We start from the raw sequence: 17102 nt of genomic DNA, 5'->3' as shown, positions 1-17102 counted from the left end.
AGTTAATAGATATAAATCTTGAATTTTATAAATAATACAAATTTTAAATAATTGATATTTGATACCGATATTCCTCGAATCGAATAAGAAGTAACGCACGAGAAGCGGATAAAGAAACTGAGATAAGAGATATAGCAATTTCAGAACAGGTCTCTGTTGGTATCGATTTTTGCACGCTTGTCGTAGTAGCGCGTGACACGAACCAGCAATTCACTTTTCTAACCCTCCCTTCTGGCAAGTACACAATTACGGCGCGGCTCTTGTCACGCTTTCTGAAGCCATTGTCTATTACGATCGTTAACAAGCCTTCGATCATCTGGCAGAACGCCTCATCAATCCGTCGCGAATTTTCCGATTTTCCAATCGCTTTGCCCATTACTCGATAACATCGTATTATTTTCGTGTAGTTTTTCTTTCAGCAAGCTGCATATTTGCTTAAATGCTTCAAATTTTATTATAAAATTGTTAAAATATTGTGACAAAAATCATCGAGTTTTATTCAAGGGCTTAAATAACTCGCGCTAACTATTATCTTATTATTTGCACATCACAAACGAAAAAAAAATTTTTAATTTTGGAAATTTCAAAATTTCGCGCACAAATGATTTTCTCGATAAATTATTCATCGTTATACCAAGAAATTTAAGTTTTCGAGAACGTTAAAGTGCATCCTGCTCGAAAGCTTTGCGAACGAGGGTCTGTTGCATTTATTATTCAAGAGAGCACAGCGAGGAGGAAACCGAGAAAGAACTTATTGCTATAATTATCATTATCAGGTGCGAAAAGTGAAAACGCGTGTACACATCGCGACCCAGACGTCAATGAGGGGCTGCTAAGGCAACTTTCTAGACGCTGATTAATCTATACAAGTTTGCGTAATTTATAGACTAGATTCGCGGTTGCTTCAAAGACCTGGTTACGTAATTTTCTGCAGTATATTTCCTTTGATCAAGAATCTAGGAACTTAGCTCAGATTCCATTATTTTATTTTATATAACGTGAGACACATCATAAATAAACAAAAAAAAGAAGCGCACTTCTTAAATTAAATCCAAATTATCTTTTGTTCTTATATAAACAGAATAATGTACACATTTATTCAATTACACGAAAATAATAAAATGATCGCGTTTTCTGCTTTTCATTTTTAAAATTTTTAAAAGGTTATTTTTATCTATTTTTCGCGTTTTTCGTAAAATATGGACGAAAAAAATGACATTTAAGGGTACCATGTGCGCACCATGTGCGCATTCCTCAACGACGTTCCTGAACGGTATCAAATGGGGGTAAGGGATTGCCGCTGCCGTTAACCAATGAGGGGTTGCGCGCGCACAAGAGCAAGAGAGAGGGACTCGTAGGGGGTTGCAGGAACACGGCGGCGTCGTCGCTTGGCAGCGCCGCGACGCCCTCGACGCGAACTAGACAACCCTCTGTGCACGACACCCCTAGACACCACAGCGTTTCTAACCTTACCACCCTCGCGCACCACCCGTTCGTGTTTGCGTGACGTGTATATTCCGTGGCGCGCTGCGTTATACCGTTTCCCTCCTCGTTCTACGGCGCAGTACGCGCGTTATCCTTGTTCCGAAAGGTTCGATGCAACCAGGTGCAACGGGAGAACAGTGAGGGCCAAAGGGGTGCGAGAGAGAAAAAGAGAAACAGTGAGGAGGAGAAACCAGCTGGCTCCAGGTTGCTCGCGGAAGTTCTCGAGGGTGGAAACGGGTTCGGACATTACCGTAAGTATTTTTTTGACGTTACATCATTTTTTTAAAAACGAAGGAACTGTCCAGTGTTCGTGGAACGACTTTCGATTAATATCGTCGATGACACGATTTTACGAATATCCTTGCGAGGGATGGAACTCGATCAAATCCTTCGATTTTCAAGTTGTGATCCCTGACATTTCATTCTGCGACATCATATTTTTTATCGCATTTTTTTATATCTTTATATCAGAATTTATTATAAATAAAAATTGTATTTTATAAAAAAAAGTCTAGATTCTCAAGTAAAAATATCTTTTCTTTTTTATTCATGTAAGTTTTTTGATAATTCAAATTATAAATTGACTTGATTTTAAAGAGAACATATATATATTTTTGCTCTTCAAATATTTCATATATCAATATCCGACAACCGTCTCTTAACAATACAAATTTCATTGTCTATATTCGCGCTTTCGAAGCTGTCCGCGCCAGCTTAACGCTTTTTAGTAGGATTTTTTTCTAGCTATAGCGATATAAGTGTGTTCCGGTTATTGCAAAAGATAATTCTCGCTTATTGTTCTCGCGCACGGCTGATAAGCACAGAGCATTTTTTCTTTTTCTACGTGGTGAGAATTCGCGCCCAACAACCAGGCGTTATGATCTAAACTATAAAAACGCCCTGTTTTTTACTTTTTTCCTATCGCGTTTTCGGAACGCTCATATAAAAAACTGCAACTACTATCGTTATTAAAAAATGTAGCCAATATAAAACAAACCCTTTAACTAACTACTAACTACACCTACCAAGCATTAATATTTCTAACATACTAGAATTATTTTTTATCGATATATAAAATCTCGCTTACATGCTTGTTGCAATTATCATAAGTTATATAAATCAAGTGTCACAATCTCAGTGAGAATACATATGTATTTTCAGAATTTTGATAAAATTCTGGTTCTTTTTTCCAAAAGTTTAAAGTTCTCGATATATTTGAATGAATTTTAACGATTAAATGTAAAAGATAAACAATTGAAGAGAGTATGCCAGAATTCTACCAATTCTATTAAAATTCTAAAAAGTTGGTACTTAAGAAACTCGATACGAAAAGATTATCATAGTTAGTCATTCATCAGCGGATATCAATTAGACATTGACAATTAATGCACTCGACTAGCTATAATGTATAGAAATATACGAGTGAGAAATCGAATAGAGAATGCAGTATTTTATATACATATTTTTGTTGCGACAGATTAATTTGCCAAAATTCCCGTAATAATTCTCGCGAATATAGTACAAATGGACCGGATACCGATAATAATAAATCGTAAGACTTCAATCCAAAGATCTATTTCGTGCAATATTTAAGAATCATGCGTGAGAAGCAGATAGAGCGGGAAAAAGACCCCAATCTTTCCTTACACTTTTCTCTTAAATCTCTGGGATTTCGTACATCGCTCGTGGACCGAATAATGGGATCGATACGAAACACGTGTCACGTTTTTCCTTCCTCGTCGATAAGCTTTTAATTCTCCTCATAGCACGCGCTATCCTAATATTTAAATCATTCTAGAAAAGAGAGAATAGCGTAAGCCATTCATAAATCAAGATTCGGTTTACGCTGCAGAAAAGTAAGCTTTGAGAAAAAGCTTTTAATTTAAGAATAAATTTTATTTACTTCTTCTTCTTTCTCTCTCTCTCCCTCTGATTAGTTTACTCCCATCTGTTAAATAAAGTATTATTTCTAATTTTCGACCGCGTGATTTATTCCTTCTACAACCCCTTTCGTCTAGCTTTAAGCCATTTGAACCCTCTCGGTCCCTCTATTCATACTTGTAAAAGTCTTGTGGGAAAAGCAGCACATCTTAAAATCGCAAAATTGAAAAGTAAAGTATAGATCATTTGTAAAATGACGATGCAGGAAATGAAGCATAAGCGGTGGAAAAATATATAAATGAAAAGAGAAACGCAAAAACAAAAGCCGATAAAGAACGATTTCCCTTTGTCTTTTCCCTATTTCCCTCGTTCTCATTCATCCGAGGTGTGGAAACACATGTCTCGCGCAGACACGATGGTATATCCGCATGCATTATTATTTTTTTTCCCCCTCTTACTCCTCCATCCCTGTAGGTGGCAGTCCTCGCAAATATTTTTTCTTCGTTTCGTTCTCATCTCTTCGTCCTTGCCGTCGCGTCTACAATACCTCTTCCTTTGTCTCCTTGGAAACTCCTTGCGGTAGTTATGCGACGTTCGGTCGCGGGGGATACCAGGAGTGGAGAAGAGTGCGCGAAGAGAGCGGAGGGGAAAGGACGAGGATATAGTCCGGAACGTGACTTGGATGCAATATTTAAAAGCAGCACAACGTCAATACTCTCTCTCTCTCCTCTCTCCTGGCCTTTCTCGTCGTCTATGTTCCTCCGCCCGAGACCCTTCGAGGCCGAAAAGCGCCGGTTACCGTAATACGGCACTGAATCGGTCCCGCGGTCTGACCTTAACCTGGGATCATCCCCTCATTCTACAGAGGTTTCCCCGTATGTCGTCCCGAATTTAGTTTCGGCGTTTCGACGTATGGGGAATTTTGACGAGGGCGAGTACCGGGATTGGCATGAACAAGGGGGAATCCCAGTGTGCTTAAGGTCACCATAGATCCTGAATGCGTTTTTTGACTGTCGTGGATGAAAAGGCTGTTCAAACGGAGTTTCTCGGCGAATCACATCGCGTCGCCAAATGTTGCTTTGCCGAATCGTCTCTAACATCCTTGACTTTCAGTCAAGACAGTCAAAGCTGTCGTTAGTGAATGTAAACGTGACTATATAAAAATAATTTTAGAAAAGTTTTATAAGGCATATAATGTAATAAAGAAAATCTACTTGATTTATAAATTTTTTTTTGCACGAAATCATTATAGAATTGTATGAAAAAATACGCAAATTAAATTGTTACATCAGAAATTACGCGAAAATTGAAAATATAATACCATAGCCATCAATGATAACGCGAATATTTTATCATTTCCTGACATACCTCTATAATTTATTGCTAATGCCTTCCTGCACGCCACCCCCCCCCCTTCCCCCCGTCGAAAAGTCATCCTCATTCCCTTCTATAAGCAGCGAGTTTGGGAAAACGAATGAGAAATCGGTAAAGAGAGAGGAAAATGTACGAGCGATGATATAAAATGGCGAGAAAATGCAGGAAGTTATGACAATTATGAGAGGAGGCAGCGAGGAAGAGGCATCTAGTTGTGCGACGGCTCGTGAAATGAAATCGGGACGGAGAACGATCGTTTATAAGTTCGACAGATGGAATTCTTCCTTCCCCACCTTCCTTTCCCCCTATCATCGCGGCACTCTCTTACATCGACAAACGCCTCTCTAAAATCTAATTAGAATATCTGACGAGAAAAAAGCGGATATCCGGCAAATTTCTCTTGACACATTCGGTCATCGATAATACCATTTGCTTTTTGCTGAATCATACTGGATTAGATAGATATGATTCGCCAAATTATTTACTTCAATATTCGAAAGAACTATATATATATATATATTAATTGAAAATAAACACAAATTTTATCAATTTTTGAGAACAATCTTTCTAATCTTAAAAATATCTTTCCGATACATATTCTTTCGTATAGTTTTTACTTTGACGAATAAAGGTAGATAGATATTAACTTGGATGAAATCCAGACGATTCTTTTCGCCAACTCTCTTTGCACTTCAAATCCGAAAGTCTTTGATGCTAAAAGAAAGAACACGTCCCAATGTGTCCTTGTTTCTCCGGTAAATTCGCGGGGCAATACAAAGTGGCGTATGCGGGTCACGAAGAGAAGATCTATGTTCGCGTAGCCAAGATTGACACAACCTAATTAATGGAAAACTACGAAGTTTCCCATATCGTTAGATTTTTATATTTTCTTTATTGATTATGCTCTAATCTCATCCTTCATAATATTTTATTCCATTACTTCAGTATATGTAAGTATATAATTTATTAATTTAGTCGCATTTGTTTTTATTTTTCTCATAGTGATAGAATTTTTAATACTTAGTTTGTAAAGAAAATGTTTTAAAATATAATATATTTCTAGATAAGTAAATCTGCAAAGACAGATGTAAAAATAATTAAATGATCAGAGAGAATTTATTATCACAATAAATTGTCGCGAGTCCTCACTTGAAAGAGAATATCCTTTTATAGCTGATTAGCGCCGATTAAAGTAAATATTTAACTCACTCTGCGTCATGGCTTAATCACTAAGTAAGATTGCATAAAGGGGCTGCTGTAACGCAAACCCCCCCTCGAGTCGCGACGGGAGCTAGATTTATGGCGGACGTTGCGAGACTCGCCTTCTTGAAATTCGCAAAATTTAGAAGCTTATTCCTTTAGCAAAAGCAACGGATCGAACAAAAAACAAACGGAAGAAAAGACAGAGGTGCTGAAACGCTAACATTCCGTTTTCACCCTCCTGCATAGCGACTCGTTATTATATATAATAAATACATAACAATTATGGTATCTCTCTCAGTCTTACTCTTCCCCTTCGATCTGTCCCCGGCATGAGTGACCTTACTGGTAACTATTAGCGTTTTCGAGTGAAGCAAGTTTGATCGCTTTGAGAGCGATTAAGCCCAATTTACCATGAATATGTTTGATGAAAAATACATTTTGAGAGAATTTGATTAATATAATACATTAACAATATAACTAATATAAAGTACATCTAATCAAACGCTTATTTAAAGTATTTGATTGATTAATCTAATAATTCAAGTACCCCTAATAATCAAGACAGAGTATATGACGTCATTAATGGGTCTCAAAACGATCAAACTTGCTTCACTCGGAAACGTTATACATTACCGCCGGCATAGCTCTCAGGTTCATTAGAGTACTCAAACCTCCTCACCCGGCAAATGCCTTCGTTAAGATGGAGATACCATCAAGGAGGTAAAATTTTTATTATAATTATATTTTATTTGAATATAAGTTATTTTATTTCATAAAAGAGAGAAAGAAAAGAATATATAATATATATAATATATTATATTATATACAATATATTATGTATGATATACAATTTATAAAAACAATATATAGAATTATAGAATATAACGTATAGAATTTATAAAATATAATACAAGTTTACATATAATAACATTTATATATTAATACAAAATATCTTATTTCTTATTATATAGAACCGAAATGCGTATAATACAAAATTCATTAAAAGTTTTCAGATCAGATATAATGACGATTATTTGTGCGATGTTTATCTCTCAATGATCGATTCTCAATTACAAAATTTATTAAGAATTACGTAATGCCGCGATCTAAAGAGTCATTAATAAATTTATCAATTATGTTTCTCAATTATAAAAAAAAAATTTGGACTATTGGTTTGAACTATTTTAATTTTCTAAAAAAATTTGGCGCGTGGGAAGATAAATAAAGTTTTGATATAAATCAACGATCAAATAATAATAATTGCAATTAGAAGAATAAAATAAAATATCTCGAGTTGCGGATAATTTGGCGATAATGATTCGAGAAGACCAGATCAAAATATTTACGCCGGATGGCAAGCCGATTAATATTCAACAAAAAGAAAAACGATCCTAAACGTGGAGAGCTATTTCAACATATTTTGCTTTTACATCGGGCCCGCGAGATCGATTCGCGATGAAAAGTTGAACGATCCGTTAAACCAGGATCCCGTTGCAGGATAAAACGAATCCCGAAAATTTCGGACTGCTCCCAATAGCAACAATTTCAATATTTCAATGAATCAACGACAGTTATTATCGTCATCATCTTCCATTTATATTTATAAGATCAAAATTTACGCGAAAGACATATTCTTCCACTATTAACAAATATTTTTCTCTATTGAAAAATAAATGGATATAACAATTTTTATGAAAATTTGGTCACAAACTAATATATTTAAGGATAATGAAATATATGCGCCTTTATCGCTTGTTAAATGTACCAATCGATTCGAGACAAGTCAAACCCGATAACAGTAAGATTTTGAAAAATTTTGCATTTAAATATTTCGCGATATAAAATAAAAAATTAATATAATTTTTCTATAATATTCGAACATTTTTTGCTTTGTCGGTATCTTACTGATATCGAGGTACCTATTTGACTTGCCTCAAATTTAAATACTTGTACATTTGTTTTACACATTTGTATGTGCATTAGTAATATAATATTAAAAAAAAAAAAGTACAACAATTTTTCGAAAAAAGGTGCTACAGTTTGCGTATATATTTAATTATCTAATATATATAATGTATCTATTGTATACTTAAAAATACTGATATGCTCTGGAACGGCAAGATGTTCATTATCTAAAAATAATTTCTTAAAAATAAAATTTATTAAAAATTAATTTTAATAAAATATATTTATTTGTGACCATTTGTTAAAAAATTTGCCAAAAAATAGATAGATTGCAAATTTAAATTTATTATTTGATAAATTGAAATTTATCGATATATCCATGTTTAATATTTTATTAATAATGTAAGTTTCTTTCTATTAAGACAATATCAGTATTAATAATATTAATAATGGGAGAAAACTTAATAAGAAAAAGAAAAAAAACTCTTTCTTAAATAAGTACTTCATTAAGTTATAATATTAAAATATACTAATTAATTGTTTGTGTGATTTTGTAATTCGAATCGATAATTTTGTAATAGAAATTTTGAACAATCGTATGGTGATCGTCGTTAAATCATTGTCAAATCATTGCTTTTGGGAATTGTAAAAAAAATCTATGTTTAATTCCAGTCCTGCAACGCGTATCCCCAGGTTTCAACGGGGCACCGAACTAGATAACATGGATGGATCCAACAAGTACCGACGAAAAATATATAAGTCTACGGTCTATGCGATAGATCGTTTCGATTTCTCAACTATACGAATCACGGATTCGCTAATATCTACTTGATATGAAGGACAATGATACAATCTCATTGTTGAAGCAGTGATCGCGACCAAGAAAAAACAGAAAAAACGCGGTAATTTATTAACTTTATTTATTCATTTAACAATAATTAAATAATTAATGTAATTATTCAGCAATGCAAACAATTTGCAAAATATTCGAAAACAGCAATAATAGCAAAACTTCTATTGCATAAATTGATTAACACAATGTTTCACACAATTTATATATGTGACAAATTAAACTATCCGAGACATTATTTGTATTTTAATCTAATTTAGTTTTATGTTTATTTCAGTTTTATTCAAATTATTGTTTAAAAAATATTGTTAAAAAATTGTTTATTACAATATTATCGAAATTATTATAAACTGATAGCATTTACATCTGAATTTAATATTATGTAAAATGTTTATTACATAATTTATATAAAATATAATTAATAATACAATTTTTACAATATCAAATATAATATTTATAAAACAAAATATAATTTATAAGAGAAAAAGGATGTAATTTATAAAATTAACTAAATATTTACATTACATGTAATTTATATTACATGCAATAAACATATTTAAAAAAAATTCAAAAATGATATAGCATTATACATCAATCTTGACGATAAAACTTTTTTGAAATTATATTAAATTTTGCGATCTTAAATTATAACATTATGTCTTAATATTCTATGAAAAGTCATAGTATTTTATATAAAAATAGAAATCTTAATAGTCCTAACAATCCCCTAACAGCCCTAGCAATCCTAATAGCTCTAACAATCCTAATAGCCCTAATCACTGTACTTGCTGGTTAAGTCAGCGAGAACCTGCGATTACACGAGGTTTTTGAGAAATGTGCCCTAATCAGGATTTAATTTGCAAATGCAGCCGTTCAATTTCGCGTCTCCGTTTATTTTTTATTTATTATCGTTTATTTTACGCGTACCCGTTCATTTTACGCCTTTATTTTATGTAGATTATGTGCCATTGCACATAAAAACGCAAAAACACATGAACTTTTCCTTCATGTATACCATTTACCTTTTTTGACCAATAATGATTACCTAGCTTACACATAGATAATTCATTCTTCAGGCCAGTATTGGACCTACCTTTCGTTGATCCTGGCCGCATTTAATCTAGCTATTTTTAGCCAGAAATAAAACAGTTCCGACCTCTATCAAAGGTCAATACAGGAGAAAAATTCCTTCCATTGCCGGCTAATTAATTACGCCGATGCATGAGCGTAATTTTATACTCGTTGACGGTCGTAATACGTTAGGACCGTTTATTGTACATTGTTTTAATATAACTTTGCTTTAACTGATATACCATACAATGTCAAATCATTAATTAAAAATTGTGATTAATTAAAATTTTGGTAATATATAATGTTACTCTCATAATACAATTTATAATAAAATAGAATTAAGTAAACATTTATTTTTATATATTTTTCATTATACTTTTACTCTATACTATTATTAATTTATTTCTTTAAACATTATACATGATTTGATTGATCGATTACTTAAATTTATCAGTCAAAACAAAGTTTTCTATACTACACTACGTATATATGGATGGACTACAAAATATTAAAATAAGATCAACGTGCGTTATAAGAGAATAAATTATTATATACATAATACGTAAATAAATTATTATATACATGTACACAATAAAAAAATTAGTGACACGTTCTTCATTAAATAATTAATTGATAGATAATTGATGACATAGAATAATAAAGAATTGAAAGTTTTTCTATATTGCTTTATTTATGTTTCAATTTCCTTTTGTAATATGCAAATGTAAATTTTTATTAAAAGAATGTCAAAAGTTATGATTCTAATCCATCCATTTTAAGATAACAGATCCATCTATAATCTACAAGCTACGATCTACATCTACAATCTCTAGAAATCCGTTATCTTAAAATTAAATAAAAGTTTGTCACTCACCGGCACTGATGCGCAACAGCGGAGTTGTTGGTCTTGAGGCTACGTTGTCTGCAACATACAAATATAAAATCCAAATTATAGCAACACTTAAAATAATTAATATTTCAAGAAATTATTATTGTACGCACCGAGAATTTTATATCCGATACGTGCAATAATAAGAAGGTATATAAATACGGAATAATTTTATAAGGTCTAAGAAAGAAAACTATTTTTTTTTTTAAATAGAAATTTTTATATAAAAGATTTATATAAGAGTTTTTCTCTTTGTGCGAATCTTTCTTGTTGAAAGTATTCAAATAAATGAACCGAATTAACGCATGTACGGGATTTATAATAATACTCACCCTTAGGTTGCTCCGCCGGTGCAAGATACCTCTCCTAGGCCTCCTCCTCCTCTCAGAATGTCTCAGGGTCGCTCCGTTGCTCTGTAACATGCAAATAAAAGATCCAAATTGCAGCAGCGCTCAAAATAATTAATATTTTAAACAATTTATTATTGAATTGAATTTTATATTCAATACATATAATAATATACAGATTAATAAAATAATTTTATAAATTTTGAAAAAAAAAAAACTACTAATAACTAATAATTTCATATAAAAGCTATAATCTAAAAGTAGAAACTTTTACAAGTTTATAGGTTTCATATAAAAATCTTTCCTTCTAGTTCTCTCTTGTTTAAATTATATAAATAAAAAATCAAATTACGCGATTAATTGCTCAATTTAAATTGCACGTATGCAATTAGTAAGTAATTAATATACAAATAACAATTTACTCACCATAGGGTTGCCCTGTCGATGTCCGATGCCTCTCCTAGGCCTCCTCCTCCTCTCAGGTTGACTCACACGCGCGATACTTTAAACGGCACTCGCGCACTTTAATTAAAAAATTACTTCCGTACTCACACGCGCGATACTTTGAACGACACTCCCGCACTTTCGAATTTCGCCACGATCGAATCCCGCTTCACGTGAAAATCACACTTCGAGTCGACAAGTCGGGAATTCACCGATTACTTCGAGCAAAGGTTAAGCGGAAGCGGAAGAAGACGAAATCGATTGATGGAATCATCGCGAATGGGGTTCGCTCGACTCTTGACCCGCGCCTGCTCCCATCGAGGGCCGACTAGAACATCGTTAGGAACGATTTCATACGAACCACCAAGTCTCTATCGTACAGACTGAGCCGGGTTTATCGTAAGGCTGGTAGACGGGTCGAGAATGAAGATACCCACCTTCTACGTGCTAACAATCTAGCATTTCGAAAGCGGGAGATCAACTTCTCTAGCGAGCGAAAATCGAACCTAATTAGAACAGCCGACTCCTCAGATGCCAAACATTTTAGTATTTCTACAATGTGCTGTTAGACGGTACAAGAGAAGGGACCCATTAACGACGATTCCAAAACAATCGACCGAACTCTAACCGATTCGGGCCGAACCGTTCGTCGGAGCAGAACGTGCCCTCAACAGCCGATTCTCGAACCGAGGTTCAAGATTAACCGCGCGAACATGCATCTATACTATGCACGAACATACGTTGCTACGCGGCCGGCATTCACCTCAGCCGCGATACTGAGGCGTTTTAACATTGCGCCTGCATTAATATATTAAATTTATTAATACATAAATATTTATATAATATATAATATTAATATAGTATTAATATTAACTGATATTAATATAAAATTAATTATATTAATAGGTATTAATATATTAAAGATTGCAATGCTGAGAGACATCCCATTTAGTCGGCGACAAAGTATGATTCTCGGTGACAATCGTGAAAACGAGATAAAAGTCCGACGCGAAGACGCGACGACGCGAAAACGCGATACCGCGACAACGCGACGCATCGTTGCTCGTACGGCACGATGACGGCAACGACGACGCACTAATGTGCGTTCAACGCACAAATGCGCGTGCCACATATGAGCCATTGTGCGACTCGTGGCAATGCTGTGTTGACACGCGACGCGGAAGACGCGAAAGCCGTCCGCGGCACGATGACGGCACCGACCACGCACCTTCTCCTTCGAGTATCGCCGCGCGAATGATAACACGTAAGAAAGGAATTTGAGCATCTCGCCCCACTACAGTTTTATTCTCGTATCGCTGTATGAATGACAACAAAGCCGTGATACATAAATAATAGCGCGCCAATGTTTACGTCGCCAAGGCCGAACATCATATTGAGTATTATTAATTCGCTGCCGAAAAATATTTTTCGTATTACAAAATATATATATATATAAAATATTAAATTATATAAGTACTTTAAATTATCTATTATTTATTAAATTAAAATAGATTAACATATCACGCAGCTTATCGTAATGTTAATTAATCGATTTTGCGATTCGATCGTTTTATAGCACGTTCTTAATCCAAATTATATCTAGATCGTCGAAAAGTCAAATGATATATCATCGTGGACAAAATATATTTGATTCTATTTGTTGTTAAAGAAAAATTATTGTCCATAAAAATCGCAACAAAACGATAATTTATAATTTGGTTTCCTATTACTTTATTTCTTATTTAATTAGATGAATAAATTTTACGAAACATGCGATTCGAGATCTATCGTCGCGATATATATAATTATATATTATTTATAAATATTAATTAATTATTAATTATATTATAATATCAAATAAATTTATATTATAATAGCAATAATTTTAGATTGAATAATTTATCTATAATATTCAAAAATCTTATCCGTTTATAAAAATGAAACTTTGAACTCGAATATATCGATATGTTGAGGCCTCTTTTCCGCGATGTTGATTGATTGTCTCGCTTGTGCGCTGCGACTTGCTTCATTCGTGTTATTAGCAACTGTCAAATCATGATAATTTTGACAGTTTGACAATTTGTGAAAGAAAAATTTAAAGTTAGGAAAGAAAAGTTAAAGAAATTGGAAAATGTCTATAATAAAAGTAAGCGCGCGTCTGTGTTGTTCTAGTATATTAAAAAATGTTTTTCCGGCTATCGATGATTATTCCAAAACCTATGGAACGAACTACAATAACTTTGATCTCGTTTGAAAGATAATTTAATTCTCTACAACTTTTGTTTTAGCACTTTTTGTTAAAAGACGCATACTTTCCCTAATATTTGTATATTATAACGTATATACAAGCGGAATATTATACAAGTATTTTAAATTATAAATCAATTATTTAATAAACTTAATTAATTAATATATTATCGAGATTAATATTATATTAATTACTCGGACTTGCGATTTGACTATTTTATTGCGCATTTTTAATTCAAATCATATATAAATTATCAAAAAATCAAAAGATAAAGCATCGGATAAAATAAAATGAAACTTTAAATATTTTTAAAGAAATAATTATTGTTTATAAAGAAAGAGAGAGAGAGAGAGAGAGAGAGAGATCGCAATAACACAATAATTTACAATTATGATTCCTGTCACTTCAATTCTTGATTAAATGTATATATATCACGCGAAATGCACGCCTCGTGATTTATCGTTGCGATATAATTACATATTATAAGATATGTAAAAAATAATTAATTATTTATCACATTAAATTATTTCTCGATACTTGTCGCGATCGCGTTTAGAAAAGAAATTTGACGGAGCATCTCTCGCATCAAACTTTCGTGCTCGAGAGTCGCCGCGCGAATGACAGTAAATTCAACACACGTAAACAATAGCGCGCTAATGTTTACGCCGTTAAAGCCGAGTACCACGTTATTGATAATTCATTGACGAAATATTTATATTTTACGTATATATGTATATTTAAAGTATTAAATTTTATACAAGTATATATTTTAAATATTAATTTTAAATATTTTAAAGATAAATTTTCTCGCAATTCCGGCTTTTTTTATTTAGAGTTCTGAGTATCATTCCATAAGATATAAAAGGAACTCTCAATATTTTTACACTCCAATCAATATTGCAAGAGATATCGCCATTTTTCATATGATAATTTGCGAAACGTTTCAATGCATTGTCTTTGCAAAGGCAACCCTTCTTTCCAAATTATGTCGACATAAACCCTCGGACTTATTGCGGTGTCTTAAAGTAAAGTTACCAAAGCTTAGGACACATCTTGTACGACAATTTGCATGAGTAGACAATACAGCGTTGACATAAAAAAAAAAGATGTAACCAGCTGTTCCACTATTCAGGCGCTATGATCTGTTGGAGTTTCCACCCTCCTCTGTATCCTTCTTTTCTCCTCGATTTCGCCCCCGCGCCCTTGCCCTTGACTTTCTCACCCTCTGCCGTCTCTTCGAGACACCACTACCTTATCTCGCGCTTAATTCGCAAAGGAAACGGTCGATGATGGGCGTGTCTGCTGCGCCGGAAAATTCGGTGAAAAAGTAGCGGGGGCTAAAGGGCAGGAGCCAACGGCGGAGGATGCGAGATGATTTCAAATGTTACGCGTTTCGCTTTTTTTAATCAAATCTTTATATCGTGCATTTCCACACGGATAACGTCCCGGTGCGAGTTTTATATTCTTAATATACAGGCGACGTAAATTTTCCATCTTCGACATCTTATTGTTAGAGACCTTTCGCATTCCGCGTTTCCGTCCTTCGACTATCCGTATCTCCTCTGCGTCTTCGGATATTGGCGCGATGTCTGTCCATTTTTTCTCGAGTCTCGACCCAACCTTGAACCCTACAAGGTCGCGTCTTAAGGGACGGTACTGTCAGAAATACTTCGTCGAAAGACGGCATGCCGATGGCAATGTTATGTATTAACGAATAAATTATGTTCGAATATACTATCGATTTGTTAAAGATATTAGTTTATTAAAATACGATATTTAAAAAGTTCTTGAAATTTTTTTAGAATACTTCTCACACGCACACCCCTTTACATAAAGAAAATTATAGCCCCGTCAAAAGTTATCGGATTGCGAACCTTTCTCGGTGCTATAAATATCCAGTAATTTAATTTCACTCAAGACGTTTGCCGGAAAGTTTCGTATCATGTTTCCTAGATTTCCTTTCTCAGATGAAAAGACGATTTTTCTCCGAAGATATTTAATATGCAAAGTTTTTTCGTGATTTTACATCGATTTTATTTCCGATTCAATTAATCGATCTTGTAAACTATTAATATTAAAATTAACTATCAAAATGCCAAATCCATTAGCAAAATATACATCATTCTGATTATTAGTAATGTATAACTTACTCTCTAATTATTTATATATAAGTTTCTCTCGAGAGTTATTGACTTAGTATAACTACTTTCGAACATGCTTCCATCTCCCTAATCTCAGAAATATCTATCACATCGACGGCAGATAGATATCTGTTTTTATTTGGATAAGTTACTAAGCGCGTTCATATCGACGATCCTTAAGGAACAATCAATAATATCGAATAATAAAAGCAGTAAGTATATATTTCAAGTAGATATAACAAATATTGATCATAAGGCTACTCGCTTTGAACACGGGATCGTTCGATAACGAAGCTATAAGGATGCTAAAGGACTGGCCGGAGCTATAGGATTGCGATTAATTCTGGTTGCAATATGCGCGCACTTGGTTACTCCATCTTTGGGGAACTTAATGTAGGGGTCGAACTACACATCGTGGTGAAACTTGGCGCTCGCAAAAGGCGACGCTTGCTAATATCGACTTTCTCAAATTGATGACCCTCTGGCAATATCTACGTTAATAGACTAAGCTTGCGAAATTATACAAATCGTTAATTGCATGCAGAGTTGCAGGAGCAGTAAAAAAGATGATTAAAGAGAATTTAGATAATCGTATCAAATTTAAATTAAAAAATCGCTCTATATATGCATCAAAATTAGACATAATTAAAATAGAGTAATAGAAATAAATTCTATTATCAGAGAATTTCAATATAATCTTTTTAATAAGCACTTGAAAAGTTTTCCAAAATTGTTAATTCCATATTCTTTACTTATCTTCTTGAACTAAACTCTTCGTTTGAATGTCAATTTCGTGATCATTCGCAGCTCGATCAGAGTTCTGCAGTCAATGCTTTGCAAATGACGCGTTTGCTCACAGTTGTATCGTACAAGCGAAGTAACAAAGCAAGTCTCCCGAGAACTTTCGATGTGAAAATTCAATTTCCATCGCGAGGTTTGCGCGATGTCTCGCGATCTTTTTTCCTCCCTACTTGCTCTCTATCTTTCTATTTCTTTCTCGTGTCCTCGTTGCTAGCTATTCGCTTCTTTTTTCGCGGATCTTATCTCGCCCTGAAGACGTAGAATACCAAGACAGGCGATTCCTATCTCTTTTTCCTCCTACGCGTGAAAAATAACAAGACGAGAGGGAGAGCGAAGAGCAAATCAGAAAACTTTTTCTCTGTAAACATTTCGTACCCGAAGATCACGCTGATCCTTAGAGAAAGCGATCGTCACATTGAATTTTGAAAAATTTCTGTTAAATATTATTTAAATGTATTTTTAT

At 33.7% G+C, this 17102-nt stretch overlaps 1 protein-coding gene across 1 annotated transcript in view; it reads left to right on the top strand.

Annotated features, from left to right (window-relative positions):
• The first annotated feature begins 1429 nt into the window (after positions 1-1429).
• Positions 1430-17102, top strand: part of LOC138936787 (protein Fe65 homolog) — a 143998-nt gene continuing 128325 nt past the window's right edge. The window contains exon 1 of the mRNA XM_070302448.1: positions 1430-1736. The gene's annotated coding sequence lies outside the window, so the exon portion shown is untranslated. The remainder of the gene's footprint in view (positions 1737-17102) is intronic.

The sequence above is a fragment of the Polyergus mexicanus genome, unplaced genomic scaffold (genome assembly GCF_030449975.1).
Source record: "Polyergus mexicanus isolate NDT 795.1 unplaced genomic scaffold, iyPolMexi1.0 SCAF_10, whole genome shotgun sequence".
Taxonomy (NCBI): domain Eukaryota; kingdom Metazoa; phylum Arthropoda; class Insecta; order Hymenoptera; family Formicidae; genus Polyergus; species Polyergus mexicanus.
Note: the sequence above shows the minus strand (reverse complement) of the source record. Positions and strands in the feature narration are given on the sequence as shown.